Source organism: Podarcis liolepis, assembly GCF_965112155.1.
Source record: "Podarcis liolepis genome assembly, chromosome: 5".
Classification (NCBI taxonomy): domain Eukaryota; kingdom Metazoa; phylum Chordata; class Lepidosauria; order Squamata; family Lacertidae; genus Podarcis; species Podarcis liolepis.
In genome coordinates, this window is record NC_139556.1 from 22,289,245 (window position 1) to 22,312,178 (window position 22,934).

General features: G+C 43.6%; 1 protein-coding gene across 17 annotated transcripts in view; it reads left to right on the top strand.

Annotated features, from left to right (window-relative positions):
• The window catches only part of ZMIZ1 (zinc finger MIZ-type containing 1), a 375,034-nt gene that overhangs the window by 154,079 nt on the left and 198,021 nt on the right, over positions 1 to 22,934 (top strand). For 15 of the 17 annotated variants that reach the window (XM_083502435.1, XM_083502431.1, XM_083502432.1 and 12 more), the window contains one exon: positions 14,597 to 14,678. The exons of the other annotated variants lie outside the window; for them this stretch is intronic. The gene's annotated coding sequence lies outside the window, so the exon portion shown is untranslated. The remainder of the gene's footprint in view (positions 1 to 14,596; positions 14,679 to 22,934) is intronic. 17 annotated transcript variants of the gene reach the window in all.

Below are 22,934 nucleotides of genomic sequence, written 5' to 3' on the forward strand. Positions count from 1 at the left end.
CATAGGGACTTGTTTCCTGTGATGTGCACATAACAATCTTTTAATGTTTGGATAAGCATCTTCTTTAGTTTGTATACATTTTCTTTTATTTTAAGCACACACAGGCTGTTGTGGCATTTTGGCTCTCTTATAAATAGGAAGGGTTTGTTTTTTTTATCCTTTAAGTCTCTCTTCTGAAAATTCCCAATAGCAAATGTATCTAATTTTCAAGACTGCACTCCATCTGTCAGGGTGAGGGAAGGGGAGGGGGAAGCACATTAGTAGTCTACACATGAACAACTTATTAGTTCATTTGGTCTATATGGAGTACGGTGATTCAAGACTGATTTAAAATATTCATCCTCAATTACTGGTGCAGCACAGTTCAAAGTGCTGCAAATCTGCACATTTGACTGAGAATTTGAAGGAAAATCACTGCAAATGTCTCTCTGTGTAATTAATGAAACTATCATTCTTATATAAATACTTGATGTGTGACTGTTTTGTTGTTGCTTTTCTCTTCCCATAAAACATAGGACATACATCCCTTCTGATTTCCTGTGCATTTCGTATGAATATAGGGCAGTCTCTCTCTTGAGCATGCAAAATTACTTCTATGAAAAAATGGGGCTTGCGTACAGGACTCCAATGTTGAGTCAGAATTGTCCATGGAGGAAGTTTGAGGGGGCACATTGCAGCCACCTTGATGAAACCTAGCAGGTCTAGTCAGTAGCAAGATGGGAGACCACCTGGAACTCCCAGACACATGGATCTTTTTTGATTAAAAAGGCAAGATATAAATGTACCAAAAATAAAGACAACCAATTAAAATAATTTAAAATAGGGGTGGAGAACCTGTGACCCTCCAGATCTTGCTGGACTTCGATTCCCATAATCCTTGACCAATGGACATCTAGAGGGCCACAGGTTTCCATCCCTGATTATTATTTTTTTAAAGGATGAAGAACTCCCCAGAGAGTTGTCATCATAACATCTGATTATGTAGGCTGACCTAGTGTTTGAACGTGGTTCTCCAGGGCCTTCAGGCTCAAAGACCTTACTCTGCCTTGCTACTCTGCCTGGTGTGCATGCAACATGCTGTGACGTCATGTCATGACAGTGAGCTGGGGGTGTGCACTGTGATGGCAACTGCGCTGGGGCCTGCACCTCTGTCATGGGGCCTCTAGTAGGACCCTCTGTGGCCATGGTCACCCCCTGAAGATTTCCTTAGAATTCACAGAATTCAGCTTCTTGAAAGTCTGAGTTGTTGTTATTTATTTTATTTTTAAAAAACTAGACTATGGGCTGTATCCAGTGCTTTAGCTCCACCAGTGCAAGGTACTTCTTCCATGCACGCAATGGAAAGTAATTTCCCGTCCCCAGCAGCCTCCTGGGTCACCCTCAAAATCAGCTCACCAGGGTTGGGGCTGGTGGATTCAGTGCTGGGGGAGGAGGAAAAATGAAAGTCCCATTGTGCCAGCACAACCCCACTAGTGCAGCACTGCGTACAACCCTAGGACTGCAAGGAAATGCTTGGAAGTATATGGACATGTCAGAAGGCAGAGACATTGCTGAATAAGATTTCCAAAGGTCATAAGTTGAGGCTCTGCTATTTCGCAAAGCCCTTTGACCCCCACCCTATGCCTACCAAGAACAGAATAAATTATGTAAAACAAGAGAAATCAAGTACTTATGTTAAATGTACATAACTTATGCAGGTCATGGAATCCAGCTTCTTCTTCTTTTAGCCTTATTTTGAGGTATTAGTGCAGATTTTTGATCTAATGCAGCCCTAGCCATATTTGCTGGGGTGGACAGAAACACCTTGGGAAGTGCCCAAGCATCTGGATGCCATGGCAGAAGCCTGCTAAATCACTCTGTTGCAGAGCTCAAAGGATTTCTTTGCCATCTTTATGTTTAGCTAAGCTGGCTAAAAAACAGCCTCGTGGAAAATAAGCCGTCCCCCCACAAACGGTCACGTGAATTGGCCTTAATTATCTTTACTTTTTTCTGCACTGTTTCTCCGGTTTAGAGGGGCCTGCTGTGACTCTTTGAGAAGCCTTGCTCTGGAGCATGCATGTAATACCCGGCTTGCCATCTGTTCAGGTTCCTTGTTGAAAACGGCAATGCAACTCTGCGTCTGTGTATAGAGAGAATGATAGCAGGGTGAAGCTAGCGCCACAGGTTTTCACAACTGCATTTTACTGTCAGGCTCAGCACCTTGCTTTCGTGTGGCAAATTGTCATTGACATGAGTTTTCCGGTAAGTGAGACAGCCACAGTGAAAGAGGCACTCTGTTCTCTCACCGAAAATCTCTGTTTTGTTTTCAGAGTCCCCATAACTTCTTAAAAAAAACTGCAGCAAGGTGGGATGTCTTTAAATAATTTCTTTTAGAAATAAGAGTTCTGAACATTCAATAACCAATTTTGTAGAGTTTGCTAAACATTTACAAATTAATGTCCCCCCAAAACCAGTTAGAAGCATAAAATGCTAATATTATATTTTAGTACTAACAAAAGCAAAACAAAAACCTCCAGTTAACCAGGGGACTATGGAATCTTAGTGTGGGTAAATTGTAGGGTTTGCAGGCCATTTAAGCTCAGATCCTGAGAGTACAAGTAACATCAGAGCTGGGTAGCTTTCTTAATGATGCTCAGGGCAGGATCATTGTCGCCTCTGCAGTATTTTTTCAGTTGCTTTCATTCATTTCATTGGTATTTACACCTTCGTCTTCTGCAGAAAGTGGGGAAAAGAATGTAGCTGGAAGAGGAAGCTTGCTTCCATTGCTTCTGGCTTCTCGCTCTTGATATATAACTGCTTCTCCTGGAAATCCCCTTCCGGCCTGCCCAGGAGGTGGGGTTGCGGGCTTCACGCCCACCCCCCACTCCCCCCAGTGAGCGAAGGGTGGTCCGTTAAAGGACTCCGGGGGGCGTGGCCCTGTCCGAAGCCTATGGAGGCGTGGGCCAAAGGCACGCCCCAGAGCAGTGACCCGGGGGAGCTCCTAGTTGACGTGCCTCGGCGGGAGACTCCCCCGATATAGTGTTAACCCTTCCCCGTGTCTCTAGCAAATGGGCTGGAGCTGGATAGTCGTTAGGACCAATGCCTAATGCCTCTCATTCCTGAATTCAAAAAAGTTGTGGCCTAATTCGCCCATTTAACCTTAAACCATGGTGTCTCGTGTCTTTATTTATCCTGGTGGGGGGGCGGGAACTCACCACGCAAATCCCCGAGAAGAGGGCTAAAACCTTGAAACCTCAGTTAAACCCCCTGAGGCATAGCTGGTGAATGAGCTTTGTCTTCACACTCTTTCTGCAGTAGAATCTATCGGGAATTGACAACCTGTAATATCTAGCAGATCTTTTTGAGATGTAGGATGGGATTCTTTGCAGAGAAATACTTGTCAGTTAGCAGAGGCCACCCCCTTAGTAACTTAGATGAACTATAAAATAGAATGCTAGTGCACCTATTTTGGTGATGCTCATGATTTTCCAAGGCACTTTGGCATTTTGTGGGCTAATGAAGCCCTACTCTTTCCTCTCTTTCTTGGTCTGCTTTACCTCTAGCTATACTGCAGTATTTGAGGCCCAAGCCATTATTTTCATGACCGAGGACGGAAATTGGCATACAACAACACTATAGTATTTTCTGTGCTTTCTAGCTGTCTCATTGGATTGTCAGTTCTTCATAAATTCTATTTCTTCAAGCTGACAGCATTTCATTAGGAAGGGAAGCCCCAGGATTGTATCCTAAAGCTTTCCCTTCCTGTCTTGGAATGTATATGCAGGGCTACCAGTCAAGGGACAAGTTGCGTAACTTCTCCTTTGATAAATCACTTGAAGAGAGTTCTGAATATCATCTGTTATAATTGAACAAATTGCATGTTGGGGTCCTGGGGATGGAATGTCTGCATCTAGCCACTCACCCCCTGGTTATGAAGCTCAGTTCCTATTTCCCACATGTATTCTTGTAGCCAAGATGTTGGGGCAATCAGTTTTGTGTTGCATGGTGGGTTTCTTTTGGAGACTCGGCCCTCATCAAGCGCTTCATCACTTGAGTTAGTGACGAAGCTTAGGAATTGATGTGTAGAATTAATCATTTCCAGGGAGTCTGGACTGTTTGGAAGTTGCCAGACCTCCTGCTCATCACTGCAAAGTTGTTCATTTAGCAGGCTGACACAGGAGAATTAGAATACTCATATGATATTTGTGAATGCATTACATACATGTGCCTTATGGAAATTGTGTTATTGGTCTTTGTGTTTACGAGGACCTGCTTTTTCAGGTACCAGCTGTCTTGGATGTTTTTGCTATATACAAAGGACTCCATGACAGCCATCTGGGTGTGTGAGTTTGTGTGATTGCAGCTTGGGGATGGCATTCATATACCTGAAGGGTGCATATTGTTACCACACATTTTGGTATACCTATTTGGATAAGCACAGCAGTCCAAGCAGAGAGGTATGTGCACTTAAAACAATAACAGGAGAAAGAAATAATAAGTAATATATGTTTTATAACAGTGACATGGAACCTTTCAGAGAGAATTAACAAGTTGCATATTCCTAATGTCCAGTCAAGTATATACTTCTCTCTTCCTTCCACTCATTATCTTTACCCTATGTTGGCAAACTTCCTGTTAGTTGTATTGAGGTCTTAGTATTTAAAGGTTTTTAGCATTACTGATTCTGGATTCTACTTTTTTTGTTGGGTTGAAATTGGGATAGATTTAGCAAGTGTGTTTTAAGGGGGGGGAGACGGTGCTTGGCTTGTCTGCAGGTAAAACTCTCCCAGACTGGAATCCTTCAATCAAACAAGTTTGTCTTTTGGATATTTTTGTCCTCCTTCACACTTTAAAATAACAATTGCCTATAATTGCTATGTGCAAAGTTAAAAGCACCCTCTGTGTTTTGAAGGGTAATAATTTTGGTGTCAAAGTTACGCTTATTGCATTTCACCAGAGAGAAAGAGAGAAACTGAATGGTTAAAAACAAGCAAGTCTAATCTTGCCCCAGCATTTATGCACCTATGAGTGATACTTTCATTTGAAAATTAAAACTGAGGCTCGCACTTAGGTGGGTGGTTAAGTGCTGTTATGTAGCAATAATCTGTTTAAGAAGACACTGAAACACTCTTGCCCTTCCCCTTGTTAGACTTTCATATCAACCTTGTTCATGCAGATTTGGGCTTTCTTTCTTGGTCATCCACCCATCACTGATTCTCAAAGCAACAAAAGTTGCCAGACTAGCTGATGAGTCACCTGCACTAGCAGTTTTTTTTGCTTTTAAGTGTTAATTCTGAAGGACTCCTCCTGCCTACAGTTTCTTATTTCATCTAAGGCGACTTCTGCTCTCAACAAACAAGCCTTGGGGGCATTCAGTCAGCCCTGCCTAAGAGAAGCCTGATGTGACACAAGCAGAATGTTCATGCCCACCAAGTATTAGTGCCAACTAAGCTGAACTGGGCAACTGTGGCTACATTCACATGAATTGAAGGAAAAAGAGCTTCTGTAGGTATTCTAGTTAGGAATCTGTGTCATGGCCAGGCCTAAATATGGTTCGGGATCCCCAAGTCCAACAGAAAACTCTGCTTTGTTGACAATACAAAAGCACAGGATCCTGCTAGAATATATGTAGTAGGCTTGGTCAATCCAAAGGCTTGACACTGCCTGCTAATTGCAAGGGTTATTGCTGCACAAAACTATTTCCTTCCATGTTTGAAGTAGACTCAAAGGATCTGTGTATCCACAGGCCTAGTTCAATCTAGGCTAGATTCTTGATTCAAAATGAGGCACTAGGTTCCTTAGTCTTGTGGTCTTTCCCGTTACCAGGAGACAATCCAGTTCAGTGGTCACATAGGAGTATCACAGGACAGCATCTTGCACAGTTTTGCTGAAAAGGACAAGTTCACAGGATTTGCACTGTTTTATAACCCCACATTACTTATTCCTGTTTCAACCCCTAAGGAAAGGGCAAGATAGTGGCATGGCCATGGAGCATTTTGCATTGCTTTGGCTGGTACCCTCCTTGGCCTCCACTGGGTCCTTGTGCCTGCTGTCTATACACTAGGAATAGCCCTGCTGGATCAGACCAAAGGTCTATGGAGTTCCACATCCTGTTTCCCACAATGGCCAGCCAGATGCCTATTGGAAGTTCACAAATAGGACGTGAGGGCAATGAACTTCTTTTGTTGCTGTCCACCAACAACTGATATTCACTGGCATGCTACCTTTCAATTGAGAGATAGCATATAGGTATCATAATTAGCAGCCATGGATGAATCCATCCTCCCTGGATCCACTTTTACAGCCATCCAAGTTAGTGGCCATCAGCACATCTTTTGGCAGTGAATTTCAGAATTCATTGTGCACTGTAAAAACTCTTCACTTTGTCTGTCCTTCATCTTATGACAATCACTTTCAGTGGATGAATCCCAAACTTATGAGGAAAGAAAAACTCTATCCTCCCCTCTCTTTTTACTTTCATCACACTGCTAAAACACTGTTAGTGTAGGGAGGGTTTATTTCAATTTTAAATGTGAAATTTTCTCAGGCAAGAGAGAGAGTTGGTGAGATCCTCCAATATGTATGTCAAATCCCCTTTCCCTTTATTAGAAAACAGAACAGCACCTCTGATCCCTGAATTTTAAAAGGCTAGTGTCTGATCATCAGTATTTTAACTAGTACTGTAAGACAGGACTTTCTAAAATTGAGTAGGAAAATAGAAAGGAAACTTGCTCAAACATTCTTGGGGAACACAGTACAGATTTAGATGTAGCACCATGCCAATCTGTGGACCATCCAAGAATTTGAGCCGAGGGGCTTCATAGTTAGCCCACACCTAGGAGTTGTAGGAAATTTGATTAAATGCAGCTGCTTATTAAATGTTTGGGCATTCTTTTGAGTCACAAACCGGCTAGAGTGTCAACACTTCAGTAAAATTAATTTCCTGAACCTTCTCTGCTGCCTGGAGGAGAGGGAGGTACACAGGCTATGTGACTCCAAAGGATTCTTTGATAACTCCCTCTTTCATAACAAACCAATCTCACCGCTTTCCCTCTCTGGGTTGCTGGGACTGGACTTCAGGGACCTGTACTACTTCTTTTTTTGATGCAGAAAGCACCTCATTGCTGCTAAGCTTGGAAACCAAATGAGTGCCAGGTACTTAATGCCATAGTCTTTGTGGGACCCAGAAAGGCAGGGCAATGGGTAGCAATTAAGTGAGCATATTTAAGTGGCAGACAGCTAAGGGACAGCTAAATATCTTTCCTCTGTGATCTGTCTGCTGCTCAGTCCGAAGAGGAGTTGCACTGCTTAGGGAGAAATGGGGGCATAGTTGGTTCCTCCCAATCACCGAACTCCCAGGCTAGGGGCATTCTCTCCCAAAGGTTTCTTCCTGTCTTTATTCCCTTGTAAATATTCCCTTGTGTTAACCTTGTAGCACTTTCCGTAAAGCTCTAATGCCTTACTCCCAGCGCTGCTTATTTGAGCTGTACACTGCGTGACAAGGGAGTAATACTATTAATACACTGTTATGCTCCACAAATAAATGACAGCATCGCCTTCACCCAATTTCAATGTTTATTGTTGTTCAATATCAGCCTCCTTATAGTGCAAAAAGTACAAATTTTGAGTAGAATTTAAGAAAATCTTACATTATTTGTATTCAGGATTTGTTGCATTTTAATCCATGCCAGCGTGAGGGGGATTTAGGTGTGATTTGCTAGGCATTTTTGTCTTTTAATTAGAGCAGAAACATTTTGGGGAGAAAGGGAATATAAATGCACTCAAAATAGAGACGTAACAAAATCTAAATTTCAAATACCCCAAACCATGAAGTGAAATATTGCATATTTATTTTTCCTGGTATGGCATTCTTGGTGGCAGCTCCCCAGCTCTGTAATTTCTCTTGGGGGGGGGGGTCATTCAAACCCGGATTTGGTTCCTTTTAGGACTGATCTACAGCACTTTCAATCACAGAATCCATCGTTTATTATGACCTGCAAGAAGAGGACTTTTTTTTAAAAAAAGAAAGCATATATGCCCATATGATTAGGCAATCCATTCAGATGGGTGGGATACAAATAATAAATCATCACCATCATCTACCTTTTCCCCTCTAGGTTTATAAGATGAAGGGGAAAGTGGGGCTCTTGTATCTTAACGATAAGAAGGGAGAATTGCTTACCACATCAAGGTGAGCAAAGGTGCACCTGCTGAAATTTCTTATTCTGCTTTAGCATTAAAACTACAGAAGACTTGTCTGCATTTGCAGCTAGTCACCCTCTCCCTGTGAAATCCTTTTTAAAAAAAAACAAAACAAAAACATGATGTACAGGCCAATGTTGCACTGCATACAAATCCCCTTCTGTGTGCCATACTACCAGTATGACCAGTGGCCTAAGATGTTTGTTTTAATGCAGCCATCTATTGCAAAAAGGAGAAACCTGTCCTGCCCACCCTAAATGCTGGTGGACTAAAACTCCAGTCCTCACTGACCTTTGGTCATGCAGGATGTGGCTAATTAGAGTAGTTAGTTAGTTAGTTAGTTAGTTAGTTAGTTAGTAGCCCAGGGCAACTCAACACAACTTACAGCCAAGCAACCAGAGAGACACAAAACCCTGCATAGATATATCAAACCAAAAAAAGAAATACACTAAAAACATTCCATCTGATTTTAAAAGGCCATAATTAATCAGCCAAAGGCCTGGTTCAAGAGAAACATTTTTGCCTGGCACCTAAAAATATGTAATGAAGGTGCCAGGCGAGCCTCTTTGGGGAGAGCATTCCACAAGCGGGAAGCCATTGTAGAAAACGCCCATTCTCATGTTGCCACCCTCCAGACCTCTTGTGGAGAAGGCACATGAAGAAGGGCCTCAGATGATGACCACACGATCTGGGTCTGTTGGAATTGGATTTCAACCCCACCTGTAGTTCCATAGGTTCCCCGGATATGTATAATGATTGCTGTTCAATCTTCATGTATTTTTCAGTTCATTCATGTAGACAGCCATTTGTCTGATCACCTGTATTGAATAAAAAATTATTGCAGATTTTTGAATATTGAAAGAAACCTGTTTCTTTTTTCTGTCAAAAACATAAATGTGCCACCAGTGATTAGCGTAGGCACATTATACCCAGTGGAGGATGCCAGGGGGGAAATATGTTTTTGTATTTTCCAGTATGTTTATATATAATCATATACCTATGTAAACTAAAATACAAAAAAAATATATTTTTTTAAGTCTTCTGCCATGAGCCAGTGCATTATAAATAAATATTATTCAGCTTACGACAGGAGGAAAATGTTCATGTTAGCATTGCATCTATTAGCACCTTGCCAAGAGGGCATTAAAAACCTGTTCCACCAGCTTAGTATGAACTTTCTCCTCTGTCAGACAAGGACACGATAGCTTTCTGTAGTGGTAGAAATGTGTGGGTGATAGGTGTGCTAAGAGGCAGGAGTGCACAAAAGGTTTAGTACTAGATTGATTCATTGTTCTGCTGCTCTGTACCTTCTGAAACTTAATAACTTGGCTACCCAGTTTAGCTAACACCAACTGCCTATTCAGAAAAACGTGTTTTCCGCATGCTGCTTACCCTGAATATTGATATGCAGATCTGAAGATGACTATTTGAGCATATTCCGCCAAGCTATATCTTCTAAACGAAACACTTTATAGGGTGAGCTAAATAACCAGAAGAAAATAATGTAGACTTTTGCCCACTGAGAATCATTTCCCTTTCAGCTCTGAGCCTCTTTTCAGAATTTGTTTTGGAAAGGAGAAGGTTAAAAGTTTCAGAAGTTGCATTTGAGAGTCATGGGGACCATCAGGAGGCAAGGTGGACGGGACACCAAAGTGTCTGCTCTGGGATGAGGGGAGCGGTTACCCACTGTAGGCTTATAGGATCAAAGCCCTGTAAAGGGTCCCCAGGCCATGTGCTACACCCAGAGACATACAGTACCAGGCTCCTCACAGTCTCTAGGCCCCTTTCTAATTCCCTCACCATCAATCACTGTGGGACAGCATCTAAGAGGAGTGGTTGGCTGGCAGCCCCCTCCCCTTTAACGGTCACTTAAAGTTTTATATGCTAGTGCATAGTGCAGACCACTTCCCCAGACCTTTCTTCGTAGCACACAAGCTGCCCCCTTCCTCCCCTTTGTCTCCTATCGTTAGCATAATGATGATGACGACGACTTAGAAGTAGGGGTGCAGGGAAAGAATTGTTTTAAACCACGATTGCCGGGTTACAATCCTGGTCTGTACCTTTAAAAAAAAACCCCAAAAACTGATGAAGGATGAGACAAAGCATGTGTGGCTTCTCCTGCAGAGTTCTTCCCCTGGTCTTTTTGTCCTCCTCTCTCCCTCCTCCCTCGTCCCCAATACCAAATCTGCCTTTCGCTGCAGGCCTGCCACAAAGCCAGTAAGGCAAATGCGGGAAGGGGGGTGTCTCTGGGCAGGGAATGAAAGGAACAGGGAGAGGGACAGAGACAGGAGAAGCTGCAAATGCTTCATGAGGAATTGTAAAGGGTCTGAGCAAATTTCTGGGTAGCAAACTGGCAACCCTGCTTGGAGCAATGATTTGTGCATCTAGAAATATATCCTTGTAAGCCTCTAGGTATTCAGGGCAGATTTTTTGGAAGGCCTCTGAAGCTCCACTCTTCTGGAACACCACCTGTTCTCTTGGTGCCAAGTCTAACATGTGCTAACAGGCCCTTATTAACTGCTTGCCTGATTGCCTCTCTCTGGGTAAGCACCCGAGAACCAGATCCTGCAATATCCTAGCAGGGCCTCTCTGAGGACATGGAGGTGCTGAAAGAATTAGCTACATCTTTTCCAGCCTTTATATGAGGCTGTCTTAGGAGAGAGTTGATATTTACTCTTGCAATACAAAGATGATGCTCCTTCAATCTGTGTCCCGGATCCTTCACACTTTTGCTCTTGGGTAGGCTGTCCCTCAAATGAATGTCTCTCATTTTAAGGGGGCTTAGTTTGTGGGCGTTTTTTCTGAGTAGTTGGAATTGCAGAAAGCACCCACAACTTTTGTTGGCAGTTACCCTGTGTCAAGCACAACATTGTGTCCCTGCAAGGTGACTTGTGGGGCTGGATTAAGGGTGTTCAGCACCCACCAGTCCTGCCCTGTGCTATAGAAGCCTGTCTGGAGACACGGTGTGCAGGGAAAGTGTCACTGTTCCACATGTGGCTGCGTGTTGCCATCCTTTGGCCCACTTTGGCTGGGCACCTGCTGAAGATGGTTGACCAGTTTTCTTAGTCATAGGAAGTTGGAAACCGCACAGTGGAGTGTTCCAGGTGCATTTCCTGTCCTCACTACTCAGGAAGAATCGCACCTTTAAACTGTATTGGAAGTGAGGGGCAGATGAAGAAGAAGAAAAAGAGGAGTTTGGATTTGATATCCCGCTTTATCACTACCCGAAGGAGTCTCAAAGCGGCTCACAATCTCCTTTCCCTTCCTCCCCCACAACAAACACTCTGTGAGGTGAGTGGGGCTGAGAGACTTCAGAGAAGTGTGACTGGCCCAAGGTCACCCAGCAGCTGCATGTGGAGGAGCGGAGACGCGAACCCGGTTCCCCAGATTAGGAGACTACCGCTCTTAACCACTACACCACACTGGCTCTCCCTGTTGCTGCCACCTGAGGTGAGATGAAATAACCTCTGGGGAGCATCCTGGCCATGCTTCTCTTGGGCCCTTTCATGAGGTAAAGGAGTGGCATTTATTTATTTAATGCATTTATATCTCACCCTTAAAAATAACCATCCAAGGGCAGGATCAAGGATCAATGCACATAATAAAACACACCAAGAAAGCAATAAAATCAAGATATAATGCTGCTACTGGAGAAAGAGGAAAGTGTGCCAGAGAGGTTGAGGCTGGGAGTATCTGTCCCCACCCCTTGCACCTTTATAATTTCTCTGAACAAAATCTAAATGTTTTCCAACTGTTGGCTTCATATCTTTTCACAGCTGCAAAACTTCTTGCTTTCCAGGACCTGGTGCTGCTTCTCTCGTGTTAATATCTTTCCATGGCCCCTTTTGGGCTTGAAACATTTCCACTGTTGCCTTCTACTTGCTAGCTCTTCACTAGTCCAGTTTCTCCACATCTGCTTTCCTGGAAACCTGTGGTTTGTTTTGTGCTTAAAATATCCCTTCCAATCTAACCTTTGAAATATATACTTCCTCTTTTTTTAAGTTGACTTTGTATTCATTGGTATGATTTGACCCAGGGCTTGTCTGAGCTCTCTTCACTGTTCCCAGTTGATTCTGATCTCCTCTCAACAAAATTACTCCCAACACATTGCCTGACTGTGGTGTTCCTGGTAGCTGTCATCTTCACTGTGTTAGGGCTGTCTAATTACTCTCCTGCAGAATCTGTAGCTCAGAAATCTGAACTTCCCTGATGACAGAAACTGCAACAATTCACTTTGTTTTGCTGGACACTCAGGCCAGTAAAGTAAACATACGTCAAAACCTTTCCTTGTCTTATGTTAACAGTGAGCCTGGTTCTGTGATCAAGGAACAACACACCCTCTGCTTTATTGCAACACAGAGATCTTCCCTGTAATAAATACTCAGCATCGCCTACAAATAAGGAACACAAATTATAATTTTGCTTTGCCTCCACTGGCTGTTTCTGTGCTCCCTCTGCTGGATCAGGAAGCACACGCTGCCCCCAGAAAACCCCAAAGATTGCAGTAGTGCTGAAGCTGTATAAAGCATAGGGGCTGTTACATATTCATACTGACATACAAACAATATTATTGCACATTAAGATGTGCAGTTTACCTGAAAGGGGTGGCAAGCAAAACAGTTTGCTTACAGAAAGTAAATATCTCAGGCTGTTTATGTAGACAGCTTCAAATAAACCTTCAGATTTAGGGTTGTTTCAGTTAATCAGCAGTAATGGTAGGTAAGGAAGAGAATACAGAGATACAGCATGTCAGCATTGCTCTTGAGTGAAAATAATTGCTTCCAAATAAAAAAAATACACTGATAAGGTATTAGTTGTAAATGACAGGGCCATTTCAAACAATATTAGCAAATTTCAAGCAAATGTATATATATAACTAAATTATATTATTTAGTTATATATAACCAAATTGAAAACAAAATGTTTGTAGCTGGCATCTAAATCAGTATAGTGAGTATCCATGTAATATTAAGAGGCAGGGAGTTTCAAAGAATCTCACTGCTGAACTGAAAGATTGCCTCCTAGCATATAATGCAGAATGACTATTATATGGCCCTGGTAGAAGTGCAAGTCCTACAGATCGAAGCCATCCAGTAGGTGATCCTTTAATTAGGCTGTTTTTGAGATAGGGGAGTGTTACCTAGAAGACCGGACAAGGATAGTGCTTTTTGGCATTAATCTAGTCAAGATCGATGGTCGTTTGAAAATTCATAAATATTTCTGTGACATTCTCCCACTGTGGCTCTTCAGACCTATGGAAGACAGCCTGCGAGGAGACCATGCTTGGCTGCTAAAACAGCACATAGAAGGCACATTGCCCATAAGCAACCCATTGACAAAATAGCTTTCCCCAAAAAACACTGTGATTTGCCAGGGTAATTTGTAAACTTTGTCTTCGTCTTGATGGGGAAATGTCTGGAGAGCACCAGGTTGGGAAAGGAGGCTCTAAAAGAAAGAACCGCGTATTTACTGTGGCAGGGCTAGCCAACCTGGTACCGCCACCTGGCCCATTGCTGGCATCATCCCTAACCACTAGCTATGCTGGCTGGAGCTGATGGCAGTTGGGAGTCCAGCAACACCTGGAGAAGAGCTACATTGGCTGCCCCTGCAGTATGGGCTAATGGTAGCGTTGCTCAAAGCCATGCTACGTAGACTGTACATGCAGTGCTACAGTGGAATGGCCACAGAAATGGAGTGGCACAACTAGCAGGCCCCCAAAAAGGAAGTGGAAATTCCACGTGCTACAAATGGCATTTGCAGTGAGCTCAAATAAATATTAATTTGTAGCATCTGGAGTTCCTTCATTCCTTCATTTTTTCTTTTCTTTTTTAACCTGCTTCTGTGGAACTAAACACCCACGCTTCCCTATTGCATGTAAGAACTTTTGCCTTGAATGAGATTAGGAGCCTATGGAGAAATTCCTTTTCAGGCAGCCCCACACACGTGGTCTGCCCACTGCAAAACGAGAGTATATACTCATGCTTGTGTAGGGATTCACATACGTAGGTGCCTGTTCTCGCTACATGGGGTTTGGCACAAGTGCATGAGGCTTTCTCCCCCCCCCCCAAAAAAATAATGTTCCACTAGTACAACCTGTATGCTGGGAATATTTATGAAACAGCCCTATGGGGCAGCTTTGTAGAGGACATCCTGGCTTCAAGGGAGTGGCCATAGCTCTCCCCAACATGACATGGGTGCCATTAAACTGCTACTTTGGAGCACAGGATGAAGACGATCCATTGTGGGTAGCAGGCAAACCATCCTAGTGCTATTGAGGGAAAGTGGATGTGTCAGGGACAGACAACAGTAGCCTATTGAGCTTTTGGTACTTGACATTGTATATTCTGTCCTGCAATCAAATTGTGAGCATGCAGATGCTTGGTACCTTTGGTAATAATGTGCCTTTTTATTGTAGGAAATTGGATCTTGTTATGTGAAGCTTCAAAGGGCCTAGTCATTAGCTGCCGCTAGATAGGAAGTGCTCGTGGAACACTCTGGTAAGATATTTCTCTTTTGACCAGTTGTATGCATACAGGTTATTTGTTCATTCTCACTCCATTAGAAGAAATTAGGGTAAGGATAAGTATATCTTGCATGCTACACAGCTGGCCCTGCCATGCAGCAGAGCGAAGCAACCTAGTCCTGGAGGCGCCATAGATAAATGGCAGAAATTGGTGTCTGAATGATGCAGCAAGACCTTTTGGCATGCTGGCCCTAGCTGGGGGTGGTTGGGGTATGCCTTTTGCATAATGCCTTGGGCTGACACCATGCACACACATGCCCATGATAGTTCAGGAATGGGGAACTGTGGGCCCAGGTGCCAAAGGCAGCCCTGACCACCAGAACTCACTCCAGGTCACTCCTCCTTCCCTCCCCATGCCACTCCATCACCACCCTGCTCTGCATTCTCCTTGAGTGTTTTTGCCTGTCTGAAATGTGAGCTTGAACTATGACAATGGCTCTTGCTTGTCTGAATGGAGGACAGAGAGGGCGGAGATGTGTAGACACTACTATACTACACAAAAGTAAAAATAATAGCAGTTGTGGCCCTGGGAGGATGGCCCAGAAAGCCTAGGGCAGAAAATGCACTAGTTAAAGAGCTATTGGTATGATTCATTTCAGGTGTAGCGACACCATGCATGAGGAGCCTTGGGCTCATGTTCTGCCTCTTCCCCATGTGAGGGATGAAGATGAGAAGCTGTTTGATGAACCACAGTTTCTCGTGTTGAGACAAAATGGGAAACTGTGGTTTGTTAAAAACCGTGAATAGAAATGTCTCACCTCGTGTGCATAAGAGGGGGAAGGGGATGAGGGAGTGCACATGCCTGAGGCTCGGTATACCTCTTCAGCGTAGCACTGCATAGTTGCATATTAGCCAGGCCTATGCTGGGCCTTGAGTGCTGTCAAACATTCCTGAGGTTCTGCACAGCCCTATTTTCTCTCCTTAGGCTCCTTTTCTATAAGAATGTCTGCTTGTTTTGTGCCGATGTGAGTGGCTGATCTAGTCTAATATGACAGTAATCCTAGCAAGCAGATGTGCCTTGGTCCTGCCTGCCATCTGCTCAGGTTCTTTAGCATCACATGAGGCTGGCGGGGGGGGGGGCACAACCTTTTGGATCTGCATGTAAGCTATGTAAAATTAAAGCACAAAACTATTATTACAGCCAGTAAAAAAGGAGTACCTGGAAACATGAGAAGCATCCAGGTCAGACTCTTTGTCCCAATTATCCTAATATTACTTACTCTGACTGGCAACAGATTTTTAAGGTCTGGGACAGTGGTCTATTGCATCACTTGCTACCTGATCCTTTAAATTGGAAACGCCAAGAATTGAATCTGACACCTTTAGCATGCAAATATGTGCTCTGTCAGTGAGTTTGTGGCTTCTCTCTCATTGGATGCAAATTGGTTGGTCAGTTTCAGAGCTTTTTGAGAGACAGGCAATAGTGGTTGCTGTGGATAAGGAAAGAGATTGCAATCTGTGGCTGGTTCTTGCTTGTCCAGACAATTTGTACCCTTGTTTGTTTATGTGCTGGCCTGGTTTTTTGTTTTTGTTTTTACCTGCTGCTCTCTAGGCAGGGATTGAACTTTAAGAAATAAGAGATTTAGTTTGTTTGTTTTTACTTTATTCAAAACTGTTGATTTCTAAGGTGAAAGACTGCAGCCGGCTCAGAATGTAATAGGTGCAATTACTGCAAAGGAAAGTTGCATAGCCTCTGTTGCCCTTGTTAACCAAACTGACTTCTCTCCCACTCAAGACTGTTTTCTGCCTCCACATCCATCTGCAATCATTAGACATTCCTTCTGGCAGTACCAGTCACTCACACAGATGGAATAAACCATACATTTACTGGCAGAGCTGTTCCATCTCCCCCACCCCAGGCCAGGCTTTATGGAGCCTGGAGCTTGCATAACAGTTGACCCCAGCTCAGGATCCAGTAGATCGCAGGCTAGCTCAGTTCCTCCCCACCTGTTTCAGTGCCTTCCGCAGGCTGACACCAGTGGGAACCCCACTTGCCTCCAGTTCACACTATCAATAGCAGCTGTTGCAACTATTGGTGAGCCAGGTTGCCCTCCTAGGAGCATTGGCTTCATTCCTGGCCTTGGAGATAATGGAATCATATATCAGTAGAATTGGGAGGGACCCCCTGCAATACAGGAATCTCAGCTAAAGCATCCATGGCGAATGGCCATCCAACCTCTGCTTAAAAACCTCCAAGGAAGGGGAGGCCACCACCTCTCTTGGACAGTGTTCGAAACTCCCATTGTTCTAGATGCATTTTGCGACAGGGAATTTCATAAGCGCTAGCAGTTTCTGAACTCTGGGCACAGTACTGCACCTAAGATTTCAGATTAAAACTACAGAGTGGAAGGAAAGGAAGAGCTTTTTCTGCCTCCCCACTTCCAGCTACCCTCTGAAGACTGGAGAAGAGACCCTCTTAAGAAAATTGGGGGTGGGGGTGGGCAGGGGAAGGACTAGACCATGTGAAAAATGAACAGAATATTTTAGCTGCAGTTCATTTTCAGCTTTGTATTCTTGTTATAAAAAAGCACACCTAGACATTCCATTGTTGCGCCCATAACCTAGGTTTAAGGTACCATTTAGCTCCTAGCTTTCATATCTAAGTTTCTAACACTGCTTTTGGGGAGTCCATTCCACTAACACATCTTACCATCAGAAAGTTCTTACTGGAGTTTAGTCGGAATCTCCTTTCTTGTAGCTTGAAGCCATTGGTTTGAGTCTTACCACGCAGAGCAGGGGAAAACAAGACTTGCTAAATCTTGCATGAAACAACCCTTTAGATATTTGAAGATGGCTATCATATCTCTTCTTAGTCTCCTCTTTTCCAGGCTAAACATACCCAGCTTCTTCAACCGTTCCTCATAAGGTTTCCAGACCCTTGATCAACTTGGTAGTCTCTCGTGGAGAGCAGCTGTGGTGTAACAGGCCACATTGGCAATCCGAGTGGGCCTGTTAACATTCTCTGATCTTATGACTGTGACAGCCCTGTTCTAGATGCTCAACTACATCATCATACATTACCAGATGCTAGAGTGATATACTTGGGCCTGCTTCAGCTTAGGTTATTTCCTTCAGTGCCCTAAGTAGTTAGCTGACACATCTTTATGCCCAGGAAAAGATAGAGCAAGATTTTTTGTGTAGATATATTTCAAATATTATATCAGGGGAATACAGTGGCCGCCATCTCTCCTGGTACCCACATGTTTGTGTGTTCAAGCTAAGTGATGGATTTGAAGCAATTTATTTAATTCCTCTTTTTATTCATATCCCACCTTCCCTCTAAGGTGCTCAAGGTGGCATTCATGGCTCTCACCCTCCTCATTTTATCCCTGCACCTGACAGTAAGGTATTTATATTTATTTCAGAGACTGAAAACCAAGTGGCATTGGGCAGTGTTTCTTTCTGTGTTGATGAAATGTGTTTTTAAGCAGTCTCGTGCTGGAGACAGGCAATTTCCCTTCCCCTCCCTCCGAAAGTTCAAGGCGGTTTAGAAGAAGGTCCACAGCTCATGGTGTGTGCACACATCCCCCTCTTTCACCTCTTGTTTAGCTAGATTTCGTGTTGCTTCGAAAACCTGCAAAAAACATTTAGCGAAAGGTAAGAGAAGGGCATCAGAAATATGGGGAGCTGAGCATGCAAACCAAACCTCCTGTGTGTTCGATCCTTCAACGGTTCATTTTTGGCGAGTGTCACCATAAGCAACATCCACTAATCTGATTTGATAGCTGTCATCTTGAGAGCTGCAGTAATGCAAACAAAAGATGATAACTCAAACGAGGTTAGAGTGAAGAGCTGTTCCCCAAGTCTTGCTGTTGCCATGTGGAATCCCCAAGTCAAATTAGAGTGTGGCATTCGTTCCTTTAGCTCCTGGGAATCTGCAGTTAAGATTCAGACAAACTCTCTCTCTCATTTCCACTTGGAAACACAGTTCTTTGGAGACTCCCTCTAAACACCAACTGAGGTCTGATTCACGTAACTGAGAGGCTTATTTTCAAAACGTGTTGTCCTTTTTTTCTGGCATGGCAAACTAGTTCTGTGCATAAGGTTCACTACACTGCTAGATGCCAATATACCCAAAATTGGTTGCATCAGGAAGCAGTTGTGCTGCTTTTCAACTTTGCTGAGTGTAGTCATTATAGGCTGATATTCTTAGACAGGATGAGGCTGGAACTTTTCCACCCTTGAGAAAGAGAATTTATGAGCTGGGTGAAGTAGCTAAGTGTGGGGCTTGAACTCTGGCCTACTTAGGGGTTTCAAAATGGAGATATTTTTTGGCCCTCCGCCTACTACTTTAGAAATGCTTTTCCTTTGATGGTAACTCTTACTGTTCTGAGAAAATATATTTGGGTATTTTGTTTGGCTTTATGTAGTTGCGCCACAAATTCCCAAGAGAAAGAGAAGACGTAATTCACAATAACAGACCAACACAGAATATACAATTGACTAAATCTTGGGTGCAATTTTTTGTCTGGAAGAACTAACACATTGATACAGTGCAAAACACTCTTTATTGGCAGCCTGACCTGCACATACTGTACTTATTCGCAAATAAATTGCACTCTTATCAAGTGGGGTTTTCCCCGTGTAAGTGTCCATAGGATTGCAGCCTTGTGGTAAAAGAATTGCAAGATGGGCCTGTAGTTTCTCATGTCAAAGAGTGGTACTTTAGCCGAGCTTTCTTCCTGAAAAGGTAGTTTACACATGCAGGAAAGTTGGTGGGTTTGTTTGCTTTGTTTTTAAATGTGAGGCTTCATTCAAATTATATGATCTCCCCAAAAGAACTGTACCACATGCTGTTTCCTTGTTCTGCTGCCAATCTCTGCTGAGAGAGGGTTCTTCAGCAAGTATTGCTTTCTTGCCTGAGTTGTTTAAGTCCAGCTTGTTTTTTACACACTTCACTGGGCCTTGATATTGCAAATGATCCAGCTTTTTGTATGGCAGTCCCAACACATGGATAAATTTCTTTCCCTTGCCTCTCATACGAGCTCCAGTGCACACTCACAATGCAGGCTGGATCTTAGTTCAGGCTCCTTTTCTCTGCGTTGATTTAGATCTGTTTCTTTGCCTTCCTTTAATCTAGTTCTGTGGTGTTAAATTTCCTCTCTGGTGATTACAGAAGTATGAAAGGCTGGGGGGAAGTGAGAGAATCTACTGCCAGTGTGGTGGGTTATATAAATATGAATATGAAGTTGGGAAGGGGAGGGGAGCCGGCAGGTGTAGAAATTTAGAGTGGTGTGCAGAATTGGTTGCGCTTCGTTCATTACTTCAGTTTTTTTTTTAAAGTATTGGAAATTCTTGCTATATGAATGGCCTGGCTGATCTTAAGGCTTGGCTGCACCTTCATTTGGTAAGACCCGCCGACAGTTGCACCAATACAACACTGATATATTGCCTCTCACATTGCAGGCACATCTCACACCACATAATCCCAAATGGGAAAGAAATATTTGCCTAGGAAGCACTGATTGACATGTAGAGGAAGGAGAGCAGGTTCCATATTGAGAGTTGTGGGTACTAATATAATTTTGCAGCAAATGAAATTAGTCTTTAGTGGAGAAAGGCTGTAGCTCAGTGGGAAAGCATCTGTTTCTCATGAACAAGGCCCTGGGTTCTATTGCTGCCATCCCCAGGGAAGAAATTGGAGACCTTGCCTAGAATCCTGGAGAGTGGCTGCCAGTCAGTGTAGACAGGACTGAGGTGGATTAGATTCCTGCATTGCAGGGGCTTGGACTAGATGAGCCTTCCAAGTCTACAATTCTATGATTCTATGGGGTTGACGGCTAGTATAGGACTCTCTCTAGGAGAGTCGGCTAGTATAAGACTGCTTCCTGTATTTTGTAACTGGTTTAAAATTGCATAATTTACATGCAATTCACAAATATTTACATAAAGCCACTTTTCATAATTTATTTTGTGTTTTTGTTGTTGATGGTGTGTGTGCTTTTGGTTGCTATTTTGTACCTGGCAAGGAGCAAGAATCTCTGTAGGATATTAAAAGCCAGCTCCCAGCCACTGTAAATCTTCCTCAGCCACCTCTCCGATTTCTAAGATTTAACCCAGAATTGTCCACACATTTCCAAGCATTTCTTTGTATCCGTAGGGTCTATCCGTTTATTTATATTTTGGCATTTGTGTGCTGCGCTGTAACACAAATTCCTCTCTCGGGCATGCAATGAAAACAATGCAAAATGAAACATAAAAGCATAAATTCAATGCTAGATTAATACAACAAAAACAGATTTTGAAACGGAAAGGTCCAGGCTATATCAACTGTTTAGGAGGCCTGGGTAAACAGGTCTTGACTAGGCGCTGAAAAGGCCCTCTCCCTGGTGGTTGCCTGCCTTACTTCATTCATTAAGTAGGGGCACATAGAGCAGAAATGTACCCTTTTTAAATCTGAGCGATGGGGTGGTGGGGAGGTTTCTTCCACACACACAAACCCACACACACACACACACCCATCTGAGTGATCCGATGCCTCAGCAGCATTGGGCTTTGCGCAGCTGGAGCGTAGATCCCAGCTGAGGGATTCGGTCCTGCTGTGGCATCAGGGTCACTCAGATGGGGGGGAGCACTTTCACAGAACCCCCACCCCACTGCTGGCTTGGGCAAGCCAGTGCCGGACTGGGGGCTCCTTTAAATGCTGAAGGAAGTGGTAACCGGGTGCCCCTCAGCCAAGCAATTTTAAAATGCGGAGGGAGGAACAAGCTACATCGGCACCTCTCCAATGCAGCTTGCTTTTCCCTCTACACTGTATGAGGGCAGACCGCGATGTCAGTTTCACTTAGAGGTATATCGCTGGTGAAACTGCCATGCTTCCGAGTCCCTCTGCTAGCAGCACCCCCTGGATGAAGTTGCGCTTCTAGCAGAGGGTCTTAGGAGTGTGGTGGTTTCATCAGCGATATACCGCTGAGTGAAACCAACATCGCGGTCTGCTCCTCATACCGGTCCTGGGCGATATATTGATGTATCGCCCAGGCCTAGGCAGGATGTAAATGTACTAAATAAAAAGGCGGTTATTGTTCAGTCAAACTGAATGCAATGTTTTGGCAAGAGGGAAGAGAGGAATCCCTTGTCCTCCAGATAATTATTTATGGTTTGGCAAGGAGAATAAGCTTTGCCTTCTTGGGAATGTAGGCTGCCTAGCTAAGCTTCCCGTTCATGGGCTCTTCCCAGTCACTCCTTCTGTCCAGGCTGCATGCCTTACCAGCTCTGCTTTTCTCCTTCCTTGAGTGTTTTTGTCAGTCTGGAATTTGCCCTTGAACTTTTGTTAATGCCTCTTGGTTGCTAGGATGGGGAGGGATACACATGGAAACTGGTCCCCTGTACAGAGGCAAAATTCACATTTGTTGCCTTGACTGCTTTTGCCTTTGGCCCCGTTCACTGCTGGCTTGTAGAAGGGAGTAGGACCCTCTGGCTTGTCCCCTTGTCCCAAGGGGAGAGGAAACCATCTTCCAGGTGAAAGGCTGCAAGATCTTCATGAAACAGCAAAACCTGTCAAGAGCTTTTCTGCATGGTCACTTCTCTGAAGTTCAAGAAGGTTGTCATCAAAAGTATGTTTAAAGTATTTTCCTCAACACATTTTAGAAATGTGTGTGTGTGTGTTAGTTCAGAACAGTGTTGGAACATTTTGGGAACTGGAAAGCTTTTGCGTAACTAAGTTCATATCTGCATATTAGTCTGGAAGGTCAGAGCAGTTCATACTGGAATTTGTAAAGCATCCTGAAGCATTCCTAGCAGTAGCTAACGAAGCCCACCTAATATGTCTACAGCTGGGCAAATATCCTCCCAAATAGCACTGTCAGCCTTCTCTCTCTCTCTCTCTCTCTCTCTCTCTCTCTCTCTCTCTCTCTCTCCCAGCCTTATTAAACCAGCTTGATGATCACATCTGTGATCAGGACAGAACAGAGTAATCAACTGTGCTCAGGAATTAAATATAAAACTGCAGCAACCCTGAAAAAAATATTTAGCAGCAGCAACATAATCCTATTCGCTGCACATTATCTGCAGCCAGTATCTGCTGCTAGAAGAGCTCTCTATGTTATTTAAATGACTTCATCACATTTGGATCATTAGGAGGCATTTTATAGGATTGAGGTTATTTGGCAGAAAGTCAGGGGTGAATTTTATAATGTGCCTTTACTTTTTCCTCTCCAAAAACACAGATTAGAGGTTTTACAATAACAATTACACCTTGGGTTGCAGCACTATTTCCTCTGCTTCAGACCAT